We start from the raw sequence: 24,835 nt of genomic DNA on the forward strand, positions 1-24,835 counted from the left end.
GGACAAGCTTTAAGGAGCGGGGGCTGGAGGACTATTTATAAATACCACCTTCTGGGTCAGCCAGGTCTTTTCTCATTTAAAAGCTCCCTGGTGATTTATATATGAGATGAGCACAGAGGAACACTCCTTTACTAAGGGAAGCCTCTGCTGGGGAAGAGGGGTTGTCCCTGGTACCTCTATATTTGGAACCAGGCACCCAAAAGGAGATGCACTCTCACATGTAAAATAAAAGCATATTAAAAAGAAGCTTCAGAACAAAAGCAATAGTTTGTAATGTATCAGGCTTTACGAAAGTTAACAGAGGAAATAAACTAAGAGAAACTATGGAAGAATGAGACGTTTGGTTCAACGTGACAGTTGCATAAGTCCTCTGATGTTTTAAAGAACAGACATGGTCTGGTATGAATTAGATGCAGTCCAATGTAGGAGCTGGGGACAGTCCTGAGGTACAGAAGGCAGTGGAGGTGCAGAGGTGGTAGTGGAGTGGGAAGGGAGCGTGTGGGGGTTGGAAGAAACCAGTTAGATGAGTGGTTGTGGTAGTGGTTTAGTTGCTAGGTCGTGTCCAACTCCTGCGATCCCGTGGACTGTAGCCTGCCAGGCTCCTCTGTCCATGGGATTCTCCAGGCAAGAATACTGGACATGAACAGGGTACTAGGTAAATTTCTCCTAGAGATGTCAGTTCAGGAACTGGGATACAAAGACTTAAAATACTTCATAACAATCATCTATAGAAGCATTTTGGAAGAGTACATTGAATCTTGTGGGTCTTAATTAGTTTTAAATGGAAATAGTAAACATTAATTTTTGATTACTGAATAAGATGAACATTCATTATTATACTGTATATATAATATACATTGTATTAACAACATTAATATGCTGAACAGAACAGACTCACTGGACATGCCAGTATCTCACTGGCCAGTTAAGGGAGGGAAAAATGAGGGACATTAAGGCAAGGCAAGGTAATAGAGAGGGAATGAGGAAGGCAAAGAGGGGAAAGAGGAAAGAAACACAGAACACACAAGAACAGGAAAAGGGACTCGAGGGAGAGAGCTAAAGAAGGAAAAAAAAAGCCCATATAAACTCAGAACCAAGAGATAGGGTGAGGACAGAAGGGAACAGAGAGGAAGAGGTTCGGCAAGTTGAGAGGTCAGTTCTAGTTTTTTCTACTTTAATATTGCACCATAGAGCGTTTTGGTTAATGACTTTCACAGAATGGTTTGAAATTGATGGGTGGAGAAGGAAACAGCAATCCAACCATTAAGCCCCTCTGAATTGGCTGATTCATAGTTTTCTGGAATTTATTATCCAAACTGTGGTTACCAGTGGCGAGAGGGTATGTTGAGGGGCAATACAGGAGTACATGAAGAGGAAGTACAAACTATTAGCTATAAAATAAGCTACAAGGATATATTGAACAACATGGGGAATACAGCCATATTTTATAGTAACTATAAATGGAGTATAGCTTCCCTGGTGGCTCAGATGGTAAAGAACCTGCCTGCAATGCAGGAGACCTGGGTCAAGAAGGTCCCCTGGAGACAGGAATGGCTACCACTCCAGTATTCTTGCCTGGAGAATCCCATGGACAGAGGAGCCTGGTGGGCTACCGTCCACGGGGTTGGTTGCAAAGAGCTGGACACGAGTCAGCAACTAACACTTTCATAAATGGAGTATAACCTTTAAAAATTGTGAATTACAATATATTATACATCTGCAACTTATCTAATATTGTCCAGCAACTATATTAAAAAAAAAAAAAAACAACTGTGGTATTTTCAAGAATGAAAGAGTTGCTTACTGGGAGGTACACTTAAGTGAGTTGGTTCATACAAGAGCTTAAAAAGTGCCTGGGCATTTAGTTAGCCATGTGTTAGCTATTATTATTATCACTATTATTGCTTATCATTTCCAACCTGGCCTCCTTGCTTCTAGTCTCCTTTTTATAAATTTATTTTTTGCCACACAGAGTCTTCATTGCTTTGTGTGGGCTTTCTTTACTTGCGGTGAATGGGAACTACTCTTCATTGTGGTGCTCGGGCTTTTCATTGCAGTGGTTTCTCTTGTTGCACAGCACAGGCTCTAGGTGCAAGGGCTTCAGCAGCTGTGGCACATGGGCTTAGGTGCCCCAGAACATGTGGAATCTTCCCAGATCAGGGATTGAACCCGTGTCCCCTGCACTGGCAGGCAGATTCTTAACCACTGGACCACCAGGGAAGTTCTGTTTCCATTCTTGCCTCCTCCTCAAACCCATTCTCACAGATGGAAGTGGTTTTTTAGAACTGTAAATCAGATGTCAATCCCCATTTTTTCCTTTGCACTTAGGAAAAAAAAAAGTCCTTTGTGTAGTTTCCAGGGTCCCCCAGTTGCTATGTTCTGCTCACACAGTCTCTTCTCCCTGCTTTTGTCCTGACTCTTCACACCCTCAGGTCCTGGCTTCAGTGCCACCTCCTCAAAGACACCTGGGACCACTCAGTTTCCAGCAGTTTCTAAAATCAGATCTGCCTGACTCCTGGGTCAAGGTTTCTTCTTGCCCCAAGGCCAACACCTGGCCACAGCTGGCTTCCCAGAAGCAGAGGATTTGTGGTACCTTCATCTCCCCTGAAAAAAAGGCTAAATACCCCTCCACCTTTGTGTGTTGCTCTCTTGGTAAAAAACCTTCAATGGATCCTCCCAGACTGACGCAGGGCTCCCCATATATCTGATTTCAAACTATCATTCATTCAATAAAAGCTTACTGACAACCTACTGTGTGCCGAAGACTGACATCAAAGTCACATGTGAAAAAAATCTAGGCAATGTTGTTTCATAAAAAGTGACAGGTGACCCACTCCAGTATTCTTGCCTGGAAAAGTCCATGGACAGAGGAGCCTGGTGGGCTGCAGTCCATGGGGTTACATGATTGACCATGTGTGTATCAGGGTGGAGGGAGATGTGTTGGTAGCAATAAACTGGTAGAACTAAAAAAAAAAAAAGTGACAGGTGGAGGGAAATAATAGTTCTAAATTAATATTATTTTATTAAAATTATGATCTTAAATATGTATGCAAAAATATTTCATCCACATCCCTTTTTAAAATATTTTTTCATTGGAAAGATAAGAAATTGCCTTATACTCAGGGTCACCATATATTTAGGCATTATTCTGATAATTTTGTGGGTTTTCTTTACTTAAAACCAAAAAATTTACTCACTTCCTTAAAGATAATTCATACTCAAGCTGGATAATCTGCAATGATACTGAGATAATTCTCTAATGATATTAACTGCAACCCTGATACCAATCTAAGGATGGAAGATACATAAGATTTCAATTCACAGCAATTCACCAAGAAGGGAATTGGCTTATCAAGTGTTATTCTATTCTAGCCCTTTTTAAAAAAAAATAAACTTTAAATTTTAGTTTTAGACTTACAGAAAAGCTGTAAGATAGTAGAGTTCTCATATACCCAACACCAGTTTCCCTTTATATAAACATCTTGTGTTTGCTGCAACTTATGAACCAACACTGATACATTAACATTAATTAAAGTCCTGGGTTCAATCCCTGGATTGGGAAGATTCACTGGAGAAGGGAAAGGCTACCCACTCCAGTATTCTGGCCTGGAGAATTCCACAGACCGTATAGTCCATGGGGTCGCAGAGTCAGACATGACTGAGCGACTTTCACTTCACTTCATAGTTTCTTCAGATTTCCTTAGTTTTTATGCAATGTCCTTTTTCTGTCCCAGGATCCCATTCAGGAATCCACATTACATTTAGTTGTCGTGTCTCCTGAAGTTCTTTTTTTTTAAACAATAACTTTTATTTATTTATTTTGGTTGTGCCACTATGTAGCATGCAGGATCTTAGTTCCCCATCCAGGGATTGAACTGGTGTCCCCTGCATTGGGAACACCGAGTCTTAACCACTGGACTACCAGGGAAGTCCCTTGAAACTCTTCTTGGCTGTGAGAATTTCTCAGACCTTCCTTGTTTTTGGTGACCTTGACAGTGTTGAGAACTGGTTAGGTATTTCCTGGATGTCCATCAACTGGGGTTTGTCTGATGTTTTTTCTTATGATTAGAATGGAGTTGTGGGTTTTGAGGAGGAAGACCACTGAAGTAAAGGGCCATTTCCATCATATCATGTCAAGGGTACATAATGTCAACATGACTTATCACTGTTGATGCTGACCTCAATTGCCTGGCTGAGGTAGTATTTGTTAGCCTTCTCCATTGTACACAATCATTTCCCCTTCTTTCCATATTGTACTCTTAGAAATAAGTCACTGTATGCAGCATGAATTAAGGGGTGGGGAGTTATACTCCATGTCCCAGTGGGAAGAATAACTAGATGAATTATCTGGAACTCTGCAATGGAGATTTGTCTTTTTTCCTATTTATTTTAAAATCAAATTATTTATTTATATCAGTTCAGTTGGTTTTATTATCAAATAACTGTGCTCTGATACCTAAATGATCTATCTACATGAAAATATTTCAACACTAAGCAATTTGTTTAAAAATATTTAAGACGGGATTTCCTTGGTGGTCCAGTGGCTAAGACTCAGCTGTCTCAATGAAGAGGGCCTGTGTTCCATCCCTGGTCAAGGACTAGATCCCACACGCTGCAACTAAGAGTTTGCATGCCTCAGCTAAGACTTGGCTCAGCCAAATAAATAATACAAGTAAGTAAATATTTAAAAAAAATATTTAAGATGTTCACCTGTTAAGTCTCAGGGATTCATTTGGATTGTAGAGGGGAAGACAGACACCACAGGGTATATTAGTATACAGTAACAAGGAAAAGCTGAGACAGAGGAAAACAAAATTGGTTTGGAGCAGAACACCTGGATGAGAGTCCAATTTCTACCATATAATATTTGTGTGATCTTAGATTAAGTCATTTATCCTGCCCAAGTTTTAGTTTGTCAACTACTGATAATACTTTAACCCTTAAGGTTACTGCAGGATTATATGAAATACCTATAAAAATGGTTTATAAACTGATAAACTTGATACAGGGCTTCCCAGAAGGCACCATGATAAAGAATCCACATGCCAATGCAGGAGACACAAGAGATGTGGGTTCAGTCTCTGGGTCGGGAAGAACCCCTGGAGTAGGAAATGATAACCTGCTCCAGTATTCTTGCCCGGAAAACTGCATGGACAGAGGAGCCTGGGGGGCCACAGTCCATGGGGGTCACAAAGAGTCAGACAAGACTGAGCACACACACAAACTTGATACACCAAACTGCTCAAGCCAATGGCAATTCCAGTTTCAGTCACTGGCTTCTACTCTAGGTGAAGCTGATTGCTCAGGAAACTGATTCACAGGTAGAACAGAGCTTTTAATTCTTTCAACCATTAATTCAGGTTTCCCTTATTTTTAGCTTATTCGTCCACATCCTGAGTTTTACTGTCTTTGGATGATGCAATTAAGGATGACTATTAGGCAACGGAAGAACAAATACAAGTTTTTAACAATGGATGAAAAGAAATATTTTGTATTCAGGGGAGAGAATGAGTCAAGAAATGTGGAGTATAAATGTACTTATTTACAAAACAGAGTCACAAGTGCAGAAAACAAACTTATGGTTAACAAGCGGGAAAAGAGGGGGGTGGAGGGATAAATCAGGAGACCCAGGTTGACACACACACACTGCTATATATAAAATACACAACTAGTAAGGACCTATTGTATAGCACAGGGAACTCTATACTCAGTACTCTGTAATGGCCTACATGAGAAGAGAATCTAAAAAAGAGTGGAGAGGGAGTTTTCTCATTGCCTAGTGGTTAGGATTCCAGGCTTGCCCAGCTGTGGCCCGGGTTCAATTCCTGATTGGGGAACCGAGATCCCAAAAGCTGTGAGATGTGGCAAAAAAAAAAACAAACCTAAAATAAAAAAATAAAAAGGAATGGCTATATGACTATATGTAACTGATTCACTTTGCTGTACAGCAGAAACTACTACAACATTGCAAATCAACTATACTCCACTTAAAAAAAAAAAAAAAGAAGTTCCACTCAGTAAGCAAATCAACTATACTCCACTTAAAAAAAAAAGTTCCACTCAGTAAACTTTAAATATTCCAATATTATCTATTTCACTTTTAGAAACTGTTGGTTCTTTTTTATTCTCGACTCATGTAAGAGATTTACAAATTAAAGATTATTTCCCTTTTGAAAAAAAAAGAAAGAAACGTTAAGTAAGGGACACTTACTTTGAGGCTATCAGCCCACTGTGGCTCCCTTTGCTTGGCAAAGCAATAAAGCTATCCTTTTCTACTTTACCTCATTCCCCCAAAAAAAGCTGAGTAAGGAGAAATAAAGATATTTATGTAAAACAAGCTATGATTCACACTTACTGGGTAAACACTAGAAACATTCCCTTTAAAGTCATAAGTAGGGCAGAGACATCTTCTAGCACCACTATTATTTACTGTATTCTGGAGGTACTAGACAACACAATTATAAGAGAAAGAAATAGGAAATATAAAAATTGGAAAAGAGAAAATAAAATAATCATTATGTGCCAGTGATATGGTTATTTATCTGGAAAACTGAAAAGAATCAAAAGAAAAGTTACTGTAAATAACAATAAAAGTAAGGCTGCTCGGCTCAAGCTCTATCAGAAAAAAACTCTAAATGCTACTGAGGGACACAAAAGAAATATTAAATAAATGGAAAAGCATACCCTAATTTTGGATGGAAAAAATTAATGCCATAGATTCATCCATAAATTTAATGCAATTCAGATAAATGTAAACTATAGGATTTTTTAAAAACCCGAAAACTGATCTTAAAATTCATATGGAAAGTACGAGAATCATCAGTAAAATCCTGAAGAATAACAAGAAAAAAGTAACAAGAAATATATCCTTACAGATATTAAAACTTATAAAGTTATAACAACTAAAATAGTGTTGAATATGACTAGACAGATCAATGGAAGAGAAAAAAATCACATGGAATTCAGTACATATTAAAATTCTTAAAGAGTATTTTTAAAGAGATGGGAAAATTCTTAAAGAGATGGGAATACCAGACCACCTGACCTGCCTCCTGAGAAATCTGTATGCAGGTCAAGAAGCAACAGTTAGAACTGGACATGGAACAGACTGGTTCCAAATTGGGAAAGGAGTATGTCAAGGCTATATACTGTCGCCCTGTTTATTTAACTTATATGCTGAGTACATCATGAGAAATGCTGGGCTGGATGAAGCACAAGCTGGAATCAAGATTGGCGGGAGAAATATCAATAATCCCAGATATGCAGATGACACCACACTTAGGGCAGAAAGTGAAGAAGAACTAAAGAACCTCTTGATAAAAGTGAAAGAGAGTGAAAAGGTTGGCTTAAAACTCAACATTCAGAAAATGAAGATCATGGCATCTGGTCCCATCACTTCATGGCAAATAGATGGGGAAACAATGGAAACAGTGACAGACTTTATTATGGGGGGCTCCAAAATCACTGCAGATGGTGACTGCGGCCATAATATTAAAAGATGCTTGCTCCTTGGAAGAAAAGCTATGATAAACCTAGACAGCATATTAAAAAGCAGAGACATTACTTTGCCAACAAAGGTTTGTTTAGTCAAAACTATGGTTTTTCCATTAGTCATGTTTGGATGTGAGAGTTGGACTATAAAGACAGCTGAGCGCCAAAGAATTGATGCTTTTAAACTGTGGTGTTGGAGAAGACTCTTGAGAGTCCCTTGGACTGCAAGGAGATCCAACCAGGCCATCCTAAAGGAAATCAGTTCAGAATATTCATTGGAAGGACTGATGTTGAAGCTGAAACTCCAATACTTTGGCCACCTGATACAAAGAGCTGACTCATTTGAAAAGACCCTGATGTTGGGAAAGACTGAAGGCAGGAGGAGAAGGGGACAACAAAGGATGAAATGGTTGGATGGCATCACTGACTTGATGGACATGAGTTTGCACAAACTCCAAGAGTTGGTGATGGACAGGGAAGCCTGGCGTGCTACAGTCCATGGGGTCACAAAGAGTCGGACATGACTGAGTGACTGAACTGAACTGAATGTATTAACAGAAACATTTAAAATCAGTGGCAAAAAAAGATGGGACTATTGAATAAATAGTGTTAGGACAAAAGGGTGGTCATACAGAAAAAATTAAATCTCTACTTTACTCCTTCTATTAAAATGTACTTCAGACAGATCAAAGTTAAAAAAGAAAGGAAGGAAGGAAGGAGAAAAATACAAAGGGAAATATGGGGATCTTTTTTATAATGTAGGATTGGGAAAGGTGTGATATGATGAAAAATCCAGAAGCCTTTAAATAAGTCTCTTCCTTCTCTGACCAAAACTGCAAACTGCCAGAAATCCTCATTTCTTCTGTCATTGTCTTATCCCTCCCATTTAGATCTTCTAGAGGCTTTTCTTTTAATACATAATGTATTCCTCCATCTGATTTTTTTAAAGAAAACACAGTTCAGCTTTTAAACTGCAAAAGTTTTAGTTTTCACTGTATAACCTTTTATACTATTTGAAAACATTTTAATCTGTATATTATTTAAAAACAAAAGCACAAATAACTTCAATAAGAATCACTTCCTAATTCTTCACCAAAGAAGAGGCCTAATTTTTCATACCCTAGGTCACCTGAATTTCTTTCTCTGGAAGCTTTTCTCAGTAGTGAAGACTTGGCCCCGGCTCCCTCACTGCTCTAATATATGGTAACTTCTGCGGATAGAGAGGATTCCAGGAGGATCTATTGAATTTGATCAGATTAACCTTTGCAGCAGCTTCTGCCCTGGTCAGTTCTGGAGTCACTGGCTTCATAATGGCAGTGGTGTGCAGGCTACTTTAAAAAGAGGGGCAGAATAATCGCGTTACATGTGTGTATCTCCTGGCTAAGACAGACACTATAATCCACCATCTCTGAACGAATCAAGATTTAAAAATGAGCCTCTGCTTGCCAAATGGCTCTCCTGAATGCTTATTTTTGTCTTCCTCTGTCTGATTTTCTAGTACTTGCTCCTCATTATTCCTTTTATTCTGAACATTCACAGGCTTTTAGCAGCTGTTTTGTGTACTAGTTACAAATTTTCCCTAATTTGGTTTATGTACTTACTGAGGGCAGAGGTATTCCCACTCATTGAGTTGATAGCAAAAAATGGAAATCTTTGGCTATCGTGGCTTTTGCATCACATCAATCAGTAACTTTCCAGTGTGCCAAAAGTAATTAGCAAAAAAAAAAAAAAAATGGGGGGGTGGGGTGGGGTAATAGGGCTAAGTAGAATGAACAAGATTTTGCTTCCAAATTATTAAGTCTAGGGTACTCTGTATAAGGACAGTCAACATTAGTTTTCATAGAGTATGTTTTCTTAGAAAGGATTTTTCTTTTAGGATAATGCCTGAATTAAGGCTTTAAAAGGGACTAATTTCTTAATTAGTATTTTATTCTTATTCTACTTTGTACTTTTTTTCATGACACATATTCTTCCCTGGTGGCTCAGCTGGTGAAGAATCCACCTGCAATGCAGGAGACCTGGGTTTGATCCCTAGGTTGGGAACATACCCTGGAGAAGGGAAAGGCTACCCACTCCAGTATTCTGGCCTGGAGAATTCCATCTGAGTGACTTTCACTTCACTATTAACAGGTATCTTAAAGTTATTGTACAGTTCTTGTTTACTCCGGACTTGGAATCCTAATCAATTTCTAGACATAATCCTTTTCTTCCATTTTAATTATAGTTTAGAATTATAAACTTTCGAAAATGTAGTCTCTTACAGATGCTACCAAAATCAAAACAGGGGCACATTCCTAAACTATGCCAGAGAAAACAAAAATCACTAGCTTTATTAGCTTGAAATTTGACGGAAGACAAAGGGATCATTTTTAAATGGACTATTATTATTATAAATAGAAGAGTATTTTTTATATTTTCATACTATTTTTAGAGATTTGCTAGTTTGTAAAAATAAATGTCTGCCTGTTGGTCATTTGAATGCACACATTTAACTAGAATGAGGTACCATATTTAAGATCCTGTGATATTCCTTCGTGTAACAGGAGAGAGAGATTGAGAGAGAAAAGAGGGAGAGAAGAGAGACAAAGATATAGATTGATATGAAGAGGGGGAAGGAGGGAAGGAGCGGGGAGAAGGGGGAGAGAAAAATGGGAGAGAGGGAGTGAGAGGGGGAGAGTGCCCCTGCTTTTTTATGCAGGTGAATTTAATGTTAGCAGTTTAGAACAGTTGTGTAAAAATGAAGCGTGGTTTTTGTTTGGGTTTTGGTTTTGTTTTTTTGGTAAATTACATGGTTTAAATTGCTCTGCAGGAGTTTTAAAAGTACCAAATAAGTTATCTCATAAATGGAGAAAATTTTCTGTAAATTAATGTTTAAAGCCCTAATTTGAGATTAACTAGCAAATCTCTAAAAGCAAATTTCTGTTTACTGTGATTTCTTCAGGCAGGGCACATCCATGGTAAGTCTTTATTGTGATAGGAAAAAATGCCAGTCATGTTAGTTAACAGCTTCTGAAGATTATACCCCAGTTAGATACAATCATATTTCAGATCTGAACCCCCTAAAAAGCCAGAACTTAATTTGTCACATCACTGTAATGTATCTTTCCCTACCACACAAGGCCTCTCTCGTAGAAAAAGATATCTTTGATGTCTTCATAAAGTGACATTTTTTTTCCTTTTTTCCCCCTAAGCCTAAGAACCTGAAGTGCATCATTATCACATCAATGGCACCTTATAATAAGCTTATGCTTGGCTTCCCTGGTGGCTCAGATGGTAAAGACTCTGCCTGCAGTGTGGGAGACCTGGGTTCTGTCCCTGGGTTGGGAAGATCTCCTGGAGAAGGGAATGGCAACTCACTCCAGTATTCTGGCCTGGAGAATCCCAGGGACAGAGGAGCCTGGTGGGCTACAGTTCATGGGGTTGCAAAGAATCATACATGACTAAGTGACCAATACTTTCATTTTCTTTCAATATGACCTCAAGCAAGTGCCAAGACCAAATTATCTGCATGAGAAACAACGTCCGGGGCAGCCCTAAGTTTACTCAACCAAGGTAACCTGAAATTCTCGGCTGTTCTAGCGTTTGCTGGCAGAGGTGGCCGCTGTCAATTCGCCCTTGTCACATTATTTTCCTTTGTCTCAGCCACAGGGGAGGGCAACAGGGTTTGCTTCTAACTTGTAACAACAGCAGAGGTTATGGATTCCCTCTGCTGCCCTGACAAACCTGACTCCTGGCTCCTCTCCTGGAAACAGGGTAAAGCTGAAGAAAGATGTATTGTTACCAAACAGGACAAGAAATCTGCTATTCTATGAAATGTTTGGTTGGCTACTTGGGGAACATGGAAAAGTCTGTCAGAGGAAGGAAAAAAAGGAAATTGTGTAGAGCTGGCTTTGACCAGAATGTCCACTAGCTTCCTTGATATCCTCGGTTTCTTTACTCCACTTCTTATTTCTTTTAATACACACTGTGGAGTCTGACTGTAAATAAGATAGCTGAAAAGCAGCTACTTCCATGACTGTTTTGCATGGTTATTCACCAAGTGGACTCTCAGGGTAATCCTAGAAGGTATGTGACCCAGGAAAAACAGTGGTTAATAGTACTGTACCAATGTCCCTTTCCCGGTTTTGATAATGTAGTATAGCTATGTAAGATGTTATCATTGAGGGACATTAGATAAAAGGTACATGAAGACTCACTTTCTATTTTCACAACTTCTTGTGGCCTAAAATTATTCCAAAATGGAATTTGAAAATTAAAAAATAGACACCCATGTGTATATTACACTAGTATTAGTTTCTAAGACATTTAAGACTCTATGAGCATGCTCAGTCGTGTCTGACTCTTTGCAACCCCATGGACTGTAGTCCACCAGGTTCCTCTGTCCATGGGATTTCCCAGGCAATAATACTGGAGTGGGTTGCCATTTCCTTCTCCAGCAGACCTTCTCAACCCAAGGATCGAACCCGGGTCTCCTGTATTGCAGGCAAATTTACTGTCTGAGCCACCAGGGAAGCCCTGCTTCGTTCTATACCATATGCTAAATTCCAAATTATTGAAGAAAAATGGTTAATTATCTCATATTGTTTACTATAATACACTGCAATTGACCTCAATAATTACATATAAAGAAAATACAGATGAATATGTAACCTAAGGATAAAGAATGCCTCTCTAAAAAGAAATGCAAAAGAAAAAAAAAAACATAAAAGAATAAAGTGTGTACAAATTCCAGAATAAAACCCAAGTGGTTTCAGCAGGAGGGGGAGAGCACTAGACAGAGTGCTCTGGGGACAGAGATTGAAACAGACTAGGTTTTTCAAACTGTTTTAAGTTTTTACAAGAAGAATGTATCTCTATTACTTAATTTATGAAGTATCTCAAAAGTCAAACCATAGAACACTTTATACCTCAAAATCATCATAAACAAAGTTAAGTCAAATGAAAAACTAGAAAAATATGACAGGCAAAGGGACAATGTCTTTACCACAGAAGGAGCACTTACATGAGAAAAAGACAAAATGGCTCAAAAGAACAGTAGGCAAAAACATGCAGGAAATGCAAGTTTTCACCTGTCACACTCCCCCAGCCCAGCCTGGCCCTCACAGGAGGAGAGAGAGAAAGAGCTGCCTCCCTGGGACCCCGAGGGAGAGGTGCCTCCTTGAGGGAGGACCAGGTTTCAGGGAAGGGGAGGGCTCCAGGAAGTGCTCCTGGAGGGAGGAGACCGTGTTTAGAGCAGAAAAGGGTTTTCTGATGGGGTGGTGTTGGGGAGAATTGGGTGGAGTAAAAGGCAAGAGGGTGAGACCACCAGAATGGACTGGTGCCTGGAGGAGCCTGCGCTTTGGGAGGGTACAGGAAGTTTATGGAGTCATTTATAGCCTGTTCTCAAGGTTTCCAACTTTTGACAAAATTATTTTGGTACTAAACTTGCCCAAAGGGCTTTGTTTCTTTGGGCATTGACCTTCCTGACCTCTCTTGACCTTCCTTTCCAGTCAGTCACCAAGTTCTGCTATTTTCTTCCATTAAAATGCAGTTTCACCTTTTTTCCCCTCTATCCAATCTGCACACTACTGGCAGACTATTGTTTCTAAAATATCACTTGGATCTTGTCTCCTCCCTGCTCATAAACCTCTCAGAGCTTTCTACTGTCACTGGGTCAAGCATAGACACACCACGAGCAGTCTCCGGTTCCCTTCAAAAACACCTGCTCCAGCCAAACTGGTTCCATCACAGACCTGTCCTTGTATGTGCCACCATCCCCCCAAAGCCTTTTTTATGTTTTTCCTAAGTCTGATTTCACACTCAAAAGACCCTTTCCTTTTTACTTCTCCATGGTCTAGCATTTTTTCACATTCAGTTTCATCCCCTCTTCTCCCACGAGTATACAATATGCTTAAAGCACAAGAGTGGAGTCTCACAGCCCCGGTGATAATCACGGCACCATTATTTAATAGTTTTGTGACCTTGGGGTCACTTTCTTTAGGTTTGCATGCTAAGTTGCTTCAGTCATGTCCAACTCTTTGTGGCCCCATGGACTGTAGCCCACCAGTGTTCTCTGTCCATGTGATTTTCCAGGCAAGAATACTGGAGTGGGCTGCCATTTCCTTCTCCAGAGGATCTTCCTGACCCAGGGATTGAACCCAGGTCTCCTTCATTGCAGACAGATTCTTTACCGTCAGAGCCACAGGGGAAGCGGCTTCCTTAAGGCTTAGTTTGCCTCAACTCCAAAATGTAATAAATATTTGTACGATTCTTGTGAAGATTCAATGAGAACTATGTATGTAAAACTAACACAGTGCCTGGAGCACAGGAGATCAGTAGTAATGCCCGGAAGTTCACTAGACAGTACTCATTATTACTGTCCAAAATACATTTCTTTTCTCTGAGTATAAAGTTTTTCTTATGATTTGGTGCTTGTGTGCACTGCTATTTTCTCTCTTACATTTAGATTTTTATACTCATTAACACTGGACATAAAGCCCTGTGTTAGATGCTTTATGTACACAAAACGACATGTTAGGTACTGTTACTTCCATCACTTCACTTTCTGGATGGGAAAAAGTCTGGAGATATTAAAAACCGAACCTAATATTAAACAGCTGGAAGGAAGAAGCAGGTGATTTTCTTTTGATTGATCTATTTTTAAGGTTGAAAACTGTCTACGATTTCCATGAATGATCGCTGGACAGTCCTAATGAGTCAGGTCTGATCTTCCCTCATCGGGAGATTCCTCCCAAGGAGAACTGAGCACTGTCACCAGATCTGGCTTCAGCTTCGCTCCCCAAACAGCCAGAGCCTGCGCTTTCCTCCAGCGACTGCTCTGACCCTTTGACTTTAAGAAAGAAAGCACACGAGAAGCCCCATGTTTTGTTATAAGAAGAGAGGAAGATCATTTCTGGCATGAGAAATCATGCCATAAGTCATCAGAACAAAAACCAGGTTTCCATCAACAAGAAGCACCCTGTCTTCCCTGTCTTTCTGAGGAGAAAGAGAGGCTCTTAATAGAAAGAACCAAGCCTTCTGAGTACAGAAGAGGCCAACCTTTCCCAAAGGCAACATAAAAGAGTGTAAGTCTTAAAGAGTCAGAAAGACAAAACCCTAAAGGACAAAAGAAGGACAGACCCCACAACTGTGTATTATTTATTCTGATCTATTACATGAGAGTGCCAGTACATACAACTAGATTTGTTTGGTAAGAACTGAACGAACATAAAAATGAACCACTGTATTAACTGACATGGTAATTATGTTTACAAACTGATTGCCAGTAGAATCATCACACATTAGGCCTCTTCAGGAGCCTACAGTTTCCAGACCATGAGAAAGCACTGCCTCTGAGTGAAACCTGCAAATTTTATCTTGCTAACTCTCAAACTGTTTTGCCTGATAAAGGTGAAAGAACTTCTTTAAAACAAGCAAACAAAAGAAACCAACAGCCATAAAACAAGTTCATCTACTTAAGAAATAAACATGTCTCCCCCGCTCTACTGTCTCTTAACTATCAAGGGTACTTTAGAGGTCAGAAGGAATAGATATACATTCCTATCAGTAGGGGAGCTGCCCACTGCCAGCCTCTGGACAGACACCCTGGGCATGGATTCTCTAAGGCTCAGTGTCAGTAACTTCCTGAGTTGGGAGACTGAGATTGGTGGATGACCAACAGGAGTTTTAAGGTCTCTCCCTTCATTTACCCACTTATCAACAGAGGGTCTTTACTTGTGGAAAGAGGGCAAAGAACTTTTTTCTTTACAATGCTTCTCTCCTACATGTCAGAAGAGAATTATGAGGACTGGAGGGATTAAGATAATGATATTTCCCAAACTGCTTTACAAATTCAACTTAATAAAATCCCAGCTGGCTTTTTTTGGGCTGAAATTGACAAAATGATCCTAAAATTCATATGGAAATCAAGAGACTCAGAGAATTCAAACAGCCTTGAGAGAGAAACAAAGTTGGCCAAATCACACTTTCTGATTTCAAAACTTGCTATAAAGCTACAGTAATCAGATGGTGTGGTACTGGCATAAGGACAGACATATAGATCAATGGAAGAACTGAGAGTCCATAAATAAACCTCACATTTATGGTCACTTGATGTCTGACAAGGCTGCCAAGACAATTCAATGGGAGAAAGAATAGTTTTTTCAACAGATGGTGCAGGGACAATGGGCTATCTACATGCAAAAAGATAAAGCTGGACCCCCAACATTCACATCATACATAAAAATTAACTTAAAGTGGATCATAGCTCCACATGTAAGAGCTAAAATTACAAAACTCTTAGGAGCAATACAGGAATAACTCTTTGTGACCTTGGGTTAGTTAAAACCCTTCTTAGATATGACAGACTAGAAAAACATGATGACAAAAGAAAAAAAAGAAATAAACTGGATTTCATCAAAGTTAAAAACTCTTATGCTCCAAAGGACACCATTAAGAAAATGGAAAAACAACTCACATAGTGGGAGAAAATATTTGCAGATCACGGATCTGAGGAGCAAACTGTATCCAGAATATATAAAAAACTCTTACAACTCAATAAGACAAATAACCCAATTAAAAAATGGTCAGGCCGCATCCCGAACCGCAGCCATGGCTGCCTACAAGCTGGTGCTGATCCGGCACGGTGAGAGCACATGGAACCTGGAAAACTGTTTCAGCGGCTGGTACGACACGACCTGAGCCCAGCCAGGCACGAGGAGGTGAAGCGAGGCGGGCAGGCGCTGAGAGATGCTGGCTATGAGTTTGACATCTGCTTCACCTCAGTGCAGAAGAGAGCAATCTGGACCCTCTGGACAGTGCTGGATGCCACTGACCAAATGTGGCTGCCAGTGGTGAGGACTTGGCGCCTTAATGAGCGACACTACTGGGGTCTGACTGGCCTCAATAAGGCAGAAACTGCTGCCAAGCATGGTGAGGCCCAGGTAAAGCTCTGGAGGTGCTCCTATCATGTCCAGCCACCTCCATGGAGCCTGACCATCCCTTCTACAGCAACATCAGTAAGGATCACAGGTATGCAGACATCACCGAAGACCAGCTGCCCTCCTGTGAGAGTCTGAAGGACACAATTGCCAGAGCTCTGCCCTTTTGGAATGAAGAAATTGTCCCCCAGATCAAGGAGGGGAAACGGGTACTAATTGCAGCCCATGGCAACAGCCTTAGGGGCATCGTCAAGCATCTGGAGGGTCTCTCTGAAGAGGCTATCATGGAGCTGAACCTGCCAACTGCCATTCCCATGGTCTATGAATTGGACAAGAACTTGAAGCCCATCAAGCCCATGCAGTTCCTGGGGGATGAGGAGACTGTGCGTAAAGCCATGGAGGCTGTGGCTGCCCAGGGCAAGGCCAAGAAGTGAGGGCAAGCAGCAGATTACTTTCCCAAGGATTACCTTCCTCCCCTGCCCTGGCCTACCCTATTCCTCTGCACCTCTCCCTGGCACATGTCCCACTGATGACATCTGTAGGCATCGTAAGTTGTACCTGCAGGTGGGGACCAGCGGCTCCCAATTCCACATTAGCCATTTTATCTCTTGCACCCACTCCCTTCATACAGTCTAGTCAGAATGGCACGTCTGGGGCATGGTCCTCAGTCCAAGCTGAGGGAAGACTTATCCAAGTGTTGAGAGGTCATCACTGGGGGGTTTGATGGTGGTTTATTACTAAGGAGCTGCTTGAGTAGGGAACAGGGAGAAAACCATGCTGAGGTGTGACCAATGAGAAGTAAGAGCCTGTTCGTGTCCCCAGAGGCCAGCCGGGCACTGTTGTTAGGTGAGTCGGGGCTCTAATCATTCCAGCGGAAGATGAATGTAACCTGCATGGTGACTCAATCAAATATTCCTCCCTGACTCTAAAAGGCTGGATCAATCCTGAATGTTTTTGTGTTGCATTTACTTAAAAAAAAAAAAAAAAATATATATATATATATATATATATATATATAAAAATAAAAAAAAACAAACAAAACAAAACCCTTCTGGGGTTTTTAGTGGAGGTTGAAATATTCCCACATGTGGTCATCAGCAAATAAGTCATTCCTTACACTATCATGGGATAAGCTCCTGACGTCTAAGGTGTAGGAGTTCATCCTGCTGTGTTTTAGAATCCCTCCCCTGCCTTACTGTTTTGTGGCAGCGGAATGCCTCTTGATCATGTCCAAGTGTGTCTCTCACTGTACCTGACTTCTGAATCATGTTCCAGTTGCTTGGCCCAGCACTTGGGCCCAGTATTCATTTGAGCATAACTGTACTAAAAATGTCTTTTTTCCAGATCAGTATAAAATAAAGGAGTGATGTGCAACAAAAAAATAAATAAAAAATGGTCAAGAATCTGAATAGACATTTCTCCAAAGAAGATACAGAAATGGTCAAAAGCATATGAAAAGATACTCAACATCATTAGTCACCAGGGAAATGCAGATTAAAACCACACTGAGATATTACTTTACATCCTCTAGGAGGAGTATTCGTAGGAAGACATGTGTTCAAAACCATGTAGAGAAACTAGAACCCTCATACACTGCTGGTGGAAATGTAAAATGGAGCAACTTTTCAAAGAGTCTGGCAGTTACTCAGAAGGTTAAACAGAGTTACATTATAGCCCAGCTATTCTGCTCCTAGGTATATGTCCAAGAGAATTGAGAACACATGTTCACACAAAAACTTGTACATGAATGTTGATAGCAATATTAGTCTTAATAACTAAAAAAAAAAAAGTGAAGACAACCCAAATGTTCAACTGATGAATGGATAAATAAAATGTGGTACATCCACACTATGAACTATTATCTGGAATTGAAATGGAATTAGACACTAATATACGCTATTGCGTGGATGAACCTTGAAAACATTAAGTGAAAGAAATCAGTCACAAAAGCCCCCAAATTCCTTGATTCCATTTATATGAAATATCCAGAATAGTGAAATCTATAGAGGCAGAAGGTAGATTAGTGGTTTCCTACAGCTGGGATGGGAGGGTAGAGGAAATGAAGAATGACTGCTAGAGGAAACAGGGTTTCTTTTAAAAAGGTGATGAAATGTTCCCAAAGTGACTGATGATGGCTACATAACATTGTGAATAGAATAAAACACACTGAACTGTACATTATAAATGGGTGAACTATATCTCAATGAAGCTGCTAAATGTGTATTTTAAAAAGAATTACAGGTAAATACATTTATATTAAAAAAAATCACCACACTAAAAAAAATAAATAAAAAGAATTACAGGGATATCAAGAAAAAGGCTTCAACATTAATGAAAAGGTCAGGAAATATTTCAAAAACAAAAATCCACAAAAGAATCAGAAAAACACTTGGTAAGTATGTGAAAAGGAAAGCTGTAGGACTGGAAATTAAAAACATCCTTAGTCTGGATCTATTCTGAAAAACAAATTTTTAAAAAACACACTGTGGTCAGGAGGGATAAACTGGAAGTTTGGGATAACATGAAAAGTGAAAGTGTTAGTGGCTCAGTTGAGTCTGACTCTGAGACCCCAGGGACTGCAGCTGTCTGAGCCACATTATATTGTAGTGTGTGTATGTTAATCCCTGGGCTTCCCTCGTGGCTCAGATGGTAAAGAATCTGCCTGCAATGCAGGAGACTCCGGTTTGATCCCTGGCGGGAAGATACCCTGGAGGAGGGCATGGCAACCCACCCCAGTATTCTTGCTTGGAAATCATATGGACAGAGGAGCCTGGCAGGCTAAAGTCCATGGGGTCGAAAAGAGTAGGACACAACTAAGCGACTAACACTTTATTTCATATATAAAAAAGATAAAGACCTACTGTATAGTACAGGGAACTATATTCAATATCTGGTAATAACCTATAATGAAGAAGAATCTAAAAAAGAATATCCATCTCTGAATATCTCTCGCAAAGAGTCGGACACGACTGAGCGACTGAACTGAACTGATCTCTGCACAACTTTGCTATACACCTGAAATTAACACAACTTTGCAAATCAACTATATTTCAATTTTAAAAACACATTATATGTCAATTCTATCTCAGTAAAACTAGAAAAAATTTAGAAAACACAAGAGGGAGAGTCTACCACAAACTGTTCCCCCTTCTTTTTTTGGTTGCAGTTTTATTGATATTAATAAATGACAAAAAAGGTCTGGTCTGCACATGGACTCTTTAGATATAGGAAGAGCTTAGTAGTAGTTATTTCTCATGCCAAACACACCTTCCACCCTAATATTTTCTAAATCATTGTTCTAATTAAAAAAAAGATACAGAATTAGGCTATCAGATTTACTAAGGCAATCAATGAAATCCATCATTCATTTGCATAGAATCTTAAAGTTTATAAATCACTTTTACACATTTTATCTCAGCTGATCCTCTCAAAGCAAGTATCACCCCCATTTTAAAGATGAAGAAACAGCCTCAGAAATAGTAACAGACATTTAAAGCCTCACATCTAGTGAAAGGTATAGACAGATTAGAACCCAGGCCACTTTCTAAGTTTATAAAGAAACTGCTCTTTTGTATACAATATTCTTTTAGTAAATACAATTTTTTCTTGTTGAATTTTCTCTTACGAAAAGTGTTCGGAACTAATTTTAAATAGCAGTTTGGTCCATATTGAAACATAGTTTAATATACAGTATAATATATATTCTATACTAATTTCAATCCTATATTTCATTTTTTAAAAATCAAAAAAACAATTACACGGGGAGTTCCCTTGTGGTCCAGTGGTCAGGACTCGGCACTTTTACTGCTGTGGCCCTAGGTTCAATCCCTGGTTGGGAAACTAAGATCCCATAGGCTGTGTAGTGCAGCCAAAAAAACCCCTCAAAAACAATTACTCAGAAATGTACAGATTCCAAGCTGACTACTACAGAGTTTGACTAATGGCTAAGAAGTCAAAATAATGCTTTTGACTAATGGTTAAGAAGTCAAAGTAATGCTTTTGGGCAATAACTTTGCGATGCATCCAAAAGTCAAATGTGTGTCTCAACCATTTAATTTACTTAATATACTAACATCAGGAAATAATCTTTCCTTGTGTTTTCATATCTTATTTAAGAATTAAGGCACTATAATGACAGATACGGAGAAGGCAATGGCACCCCACTCCAGTACTCTTGCCTGGAAAATCCCATGGATGGAGGAGCCTGGAAGGCTGCAGTCCATGGGGTCGCTATGAGTCGGACACAACTGAGCAACTTCACTTTCACTTTTCACTTTCATGCATTGGAGGAGGAAATGGCAACCCACTCCAGTATTCTTGCCTGGAGAATCCCAGGGACTCGGGAGCCTGGTGGGCTGCCGTCTATGGGGTTGCACAGAGTCGGACACGACTGAAACGACTTAGCAGCAGCAGCAGCAATGACAGATAGTATAGTACATGCATGTCCTCCAAAACACAATACCAGTCTGAATATAAATATGGTCTGAAAAGCTAATCCCCAAATTTTGATATAATTTTAGATAGAAGTTTTCCTAAATCATTTCCCCTTTATTTTCCTTCCAGAATGTCCAGAACTCCAGAACGATCATCTACTGTACAGTTGTTAAACACTGGTGTTAAGTAATGATCAACCTATAATTGTTGGGAAAAAAGAAAGAAATCAATTGAATCTACATTTGAATATGGCCAAAGGGTTCTGTATTACAACATGGCTGAATTGGACATTTCATTTGTCTAACTTTACTGAACATTTATGAGTGTTAGGCTAGCACACACCGTGACTAATAAGACATGACTGTGTGCATGTTCTCTGGAGTGCTCCTCCAGGTAGGGAAAACTATTAGGTAAAAGAATAATTACAATGCAATGTGAGAATGACTATCTATAATGAAGACTTGTACAAAGTACCATCTTTGGCTTGCTTATGATCAGGTCTTGTGAGATAAGATAAGTATCAGTGACTAAAACATGCCTCTAAAGCTGAATAGCCACTCACTAACCTGTATCATCTTTCGATACTGTGCCATACCCAGGTGTCTCCTCTCTTCCTGATTTGCATAACTAGGCAAGATAGCCCAGGTTGATAGCACTACTGTCTCAGGTTAAGGCACAAACTCAGATCAAATACTACTCAAAGGAACATAAATTCCCTCATGATCTTAGTAGGTATAACTCCTGAAGTCTTTAGGTTGTGAAGTGTTGTGAAATTTTTCTCTTCAGAAGAAAAGCTAAGTTTAAAAGCTCAGTTAGAACCACAAATATGCAAATAAAACATTAAGCCTATTTCTCTGAAATTAAAGACTGTACATTTTTGAAACTTTTATATATAGATTCTGGTAGAGAAAAGGTTAAATGGAGTAAAAAAATAAGAATTTTTCTCCCACAAAGCTACTGTACATCTTTTAAAAGGTTCCCCAACTATAGAATGTATCTCCTTTCTTCCAACTGTAACGACACTATCAGCAAAATTATTCCTTTCCCATATAGTGCAACTGGACTGGGTCAAGAATAGAACAGTCAAGAAGAATAGGCAAATCACTTATTTTTTCTTTTGAAGTTGGGGGAGGACTGGTATTTATTCCCAAGTTTGGGAAAAAGGAGGTACTTGAATTTCTTTAATTACAACACAGCCTGGCCCACTATAATACACCGTTGATGTTTTCAAGATTTTGCTCAAAGGATATTCTAGCTTTACATACCATAATGTACACAGTAATGTAGAGGAGACTCAAACTGTGAGAGGCATTTGTTGTATTGAAGCACAATTCCAACTAAACCAAAAAGGATTTGCAGAGAAAATTCAGAAGTATAATGTCCTTCAACAGGACATGTAGGCTGCAAGCCAAATAGCATTAAGGATTCCCTAGGGGGCAGCATCTTCTGGGATGGTAAAGTCAAGTTTTCTGTGTTAAGTGCTCAAAAAATGCTGGTACTCAATTGATGACAGCTGCAAAAGCCTCTGGGAAGGTCTGACCTGACCTCACTGCAGTTCTGACGTCTCCATTTAAACACAGTTCCTTCTGTGGACAAGGAAAGCTTCCAAACACTATAGGTTTCTCCAGGAGTTAGTCTCTCAAAGATTCTAGTCAGTATATAAACGTATCTTTTAAGTAAAAATACAGTCATCCTGGGTCAAGATTCACTTTAAACAATTGTGCCTATTTAAATGATATTTAATGGTATGAGGAAATGTTATTTATTTGTGTGTGAAAAAAGATAAAATTTTAAAATTAAGAAGTTTACAAAACACATATAATGTGATCACATTTATTAAAAAGTATATATATATGTGAGGATTTTTTACCAAAAGGATTCATGGCTATTATAGAAAATTTGGAAAATAGAGGACAAAAAACAATAGTTGTATTCCTATAAACCAAAGATTACCACTTAATATTTGTGTCAGTATTTCCAATTTTTTCTGTCTATATATATATGTCCTCCCAATAAATGTAATTGTGAAAAACTTAATCTTTTTCTTAGTCATTAGTCTTGCACAGATTAACATATAATGATATTCTAGGAAAATAGGGTAAATTCAGAGAAGGCAATGGCACTCCACTCCAGTACTCTTTCCTGGAAAATCCCATGGACGGAGGAGCCTGGTAGGCTGCAGTCCATGGGGTCGCTAAGAGTCAGACACGACTGAGCGACTTCACTTTCACTTTTCGCTTTCATGCATTGGAGAAGGCAATGGCAACCCACTCCAGTGTTCTTGCCTGGAGAATCCCAGGGACGGGAGAGCCTGGTGGGCTGCCATCTCTGGGGTCGCACAGAGTCGGACACGACTGATTCGACTTAGCAGCAGTAGCAGCAGGGTAAATTATAAGATTCATGCACATGAGTGGTTTTCAACCTTGGTTGCATATTAGAATTGCCTAGGGGAATACTGAAAATTCCCAATGTCTGGACCACTCCCACAGACCAATTAAATCAGAATCTCAGGAGATGGGACCTAGGCATTAGTATTTTTCAGAGTTCCCCAGGTGATTCCACTGAACACCAGGGTTGAGAACCACCACTTGACAGCTTTCCCTGCTTTGAGCAAAACGTGATTTACAGCAGTGCTTTCTTAAACTTTCATGTGCATATATATAGACCATGTGGAAATCTTGTCAAAATCTAAATTCTGGCTCAGTAGGGCTGGGGTAGGACTTGAGATTCAGCATTGTCTCAAAGGCCGAGGTCTGAGTAGCTACAGGGTTCTGGGAAGGAAAACTCTTAAATGGAAAGAAACACTTACAGCCACTGAAGCCCATGCTCTATGCCACCAGGCAGGGAGGGCAGTCTACCACGATGGACAAAGAACTGATACAGGGAGTTAAAAGATGTTTCTAAAAAATAAGATTTTAGGGAAGTGAAAGTTTGGAATAACTACATTTTTCAGGGGAAAACAGTCGCTAGAGCTTATATAGTTTGTGTGCACAAAGAAGGACAAGAGATAATGAAGACAAAGAAAGGTGGGCAGTGTAAGAAAAAAAAATCAACTGTCTAAAGAATTGTTATGGGAAAAATAAAATCTTTGGCTGCTGTGCTGGAAATGGATGGAGAAACACTACAAGGAGATTTGTAGAATATTTCACTGCCAAAAACATGTTTGGGAAGCAGTACAGCTAATAAACTGAAGTTGGTGCAGATTACTAACCATCCTCCATCAACCCACTCCTGGGACCTAAGAAGAGACCCCAGGAGTATAAGTCTCTCCTGGCAGCACTTAAGGAACCAACAACAAACAGTGGACTATTTGCCCAAACGCTTCTCACTGTGTGCAGAAAGAACACTGAGATGCTCAAACATGGGGTCTTACAAAGCTTCTTGGGGCTTCCCAGGTGGCATTAGTGGTAAAGAATCTGCCTGCCAATGCAGGAGATATAAGAGAAGGGGGTTTGATCCTTAGGTTGGGAAGATCCTCTGGAGTAGGAAATGGCAACCCACCCCAGTATTCTTGCCTGGTGAATCCCATGGACAGAGGAGCCTGGTGGGCTACAGTCCATGGGGTTGCAAAGAGTCGGACACGAATGAAGTGACTCAGCATGCATGAAGCTTCTTAGCAACACTCTACTTCAGATTTCTAAATTTCAATGGAGATGGAACAAAAAAGGTTTTTTTTCCTTCTGAAAATTAGAAGTTTAGCCTATTTTGTAGAATGACAAACAATGTAAGTATTCATAAATAGAAAACATAAGTTTTCATAAATCACCAGACTGTCCTTCAAAATAACTTCTAAAAACAATAAAATAGGAAAACTTTTGCATAAAATTATCTGGAAAATTATTTGAATCAGCTGGTACACTTTATCAGATATTGCTTATCAGCTCGGCCATGTCTGAGTAAAGTTCGGTTCAAATAAACTAAAGAGGAAGAAACTAAAGGGGAAGACTTTACCAAGTAATGAAAAGAATTCTGATGTCATATGATTCATGTTA

General features: G+C 39.6%; 1 protein-coding gene, 1 non-coding gene and 1 pseudogene across 2 annotated transcripts in view; 2 read left to right on the forward strand and 1 right to left on the reverse strand.

Annotated features, from left to right (window-relative positions):
* PDE6D (phosphodiesterase 6D) overlaps nt 1-24,835 on the reverse strand; it is a 55,106-nt gene that overhangs the window by 11,383 nt on the left and 18,888 nt on the right. The window lies entirely within an intron of this gene.
* LOC133230578 (phosphoglycerate mutase 1-like) lies at nt 16,063-17,402 on the forward strand (annotated as a pseudogene).
* On the forward strand, nt 20,177-20,249 carry TRNAK-UUU (transfer RNA lysine (anticodon UUU)). Its single transcript has one exon. It is a non-coding gene; the product is annotated as a tRNA-Lys (tRNA).

Source organism: Bos javanicus, chromosome 2, assembly GCF_032452875.1.
Source record: "Bos javanicus breed banteng chromosome 2, ARS-OSU_banteng_1.0, whole genome shotgun sequence".
Lineage (NCBI taxonomy): Eukaryota > Metazoa > Chordata > Mammalia > Artiodactyla > Bovidae > Bos > Bos javanicus.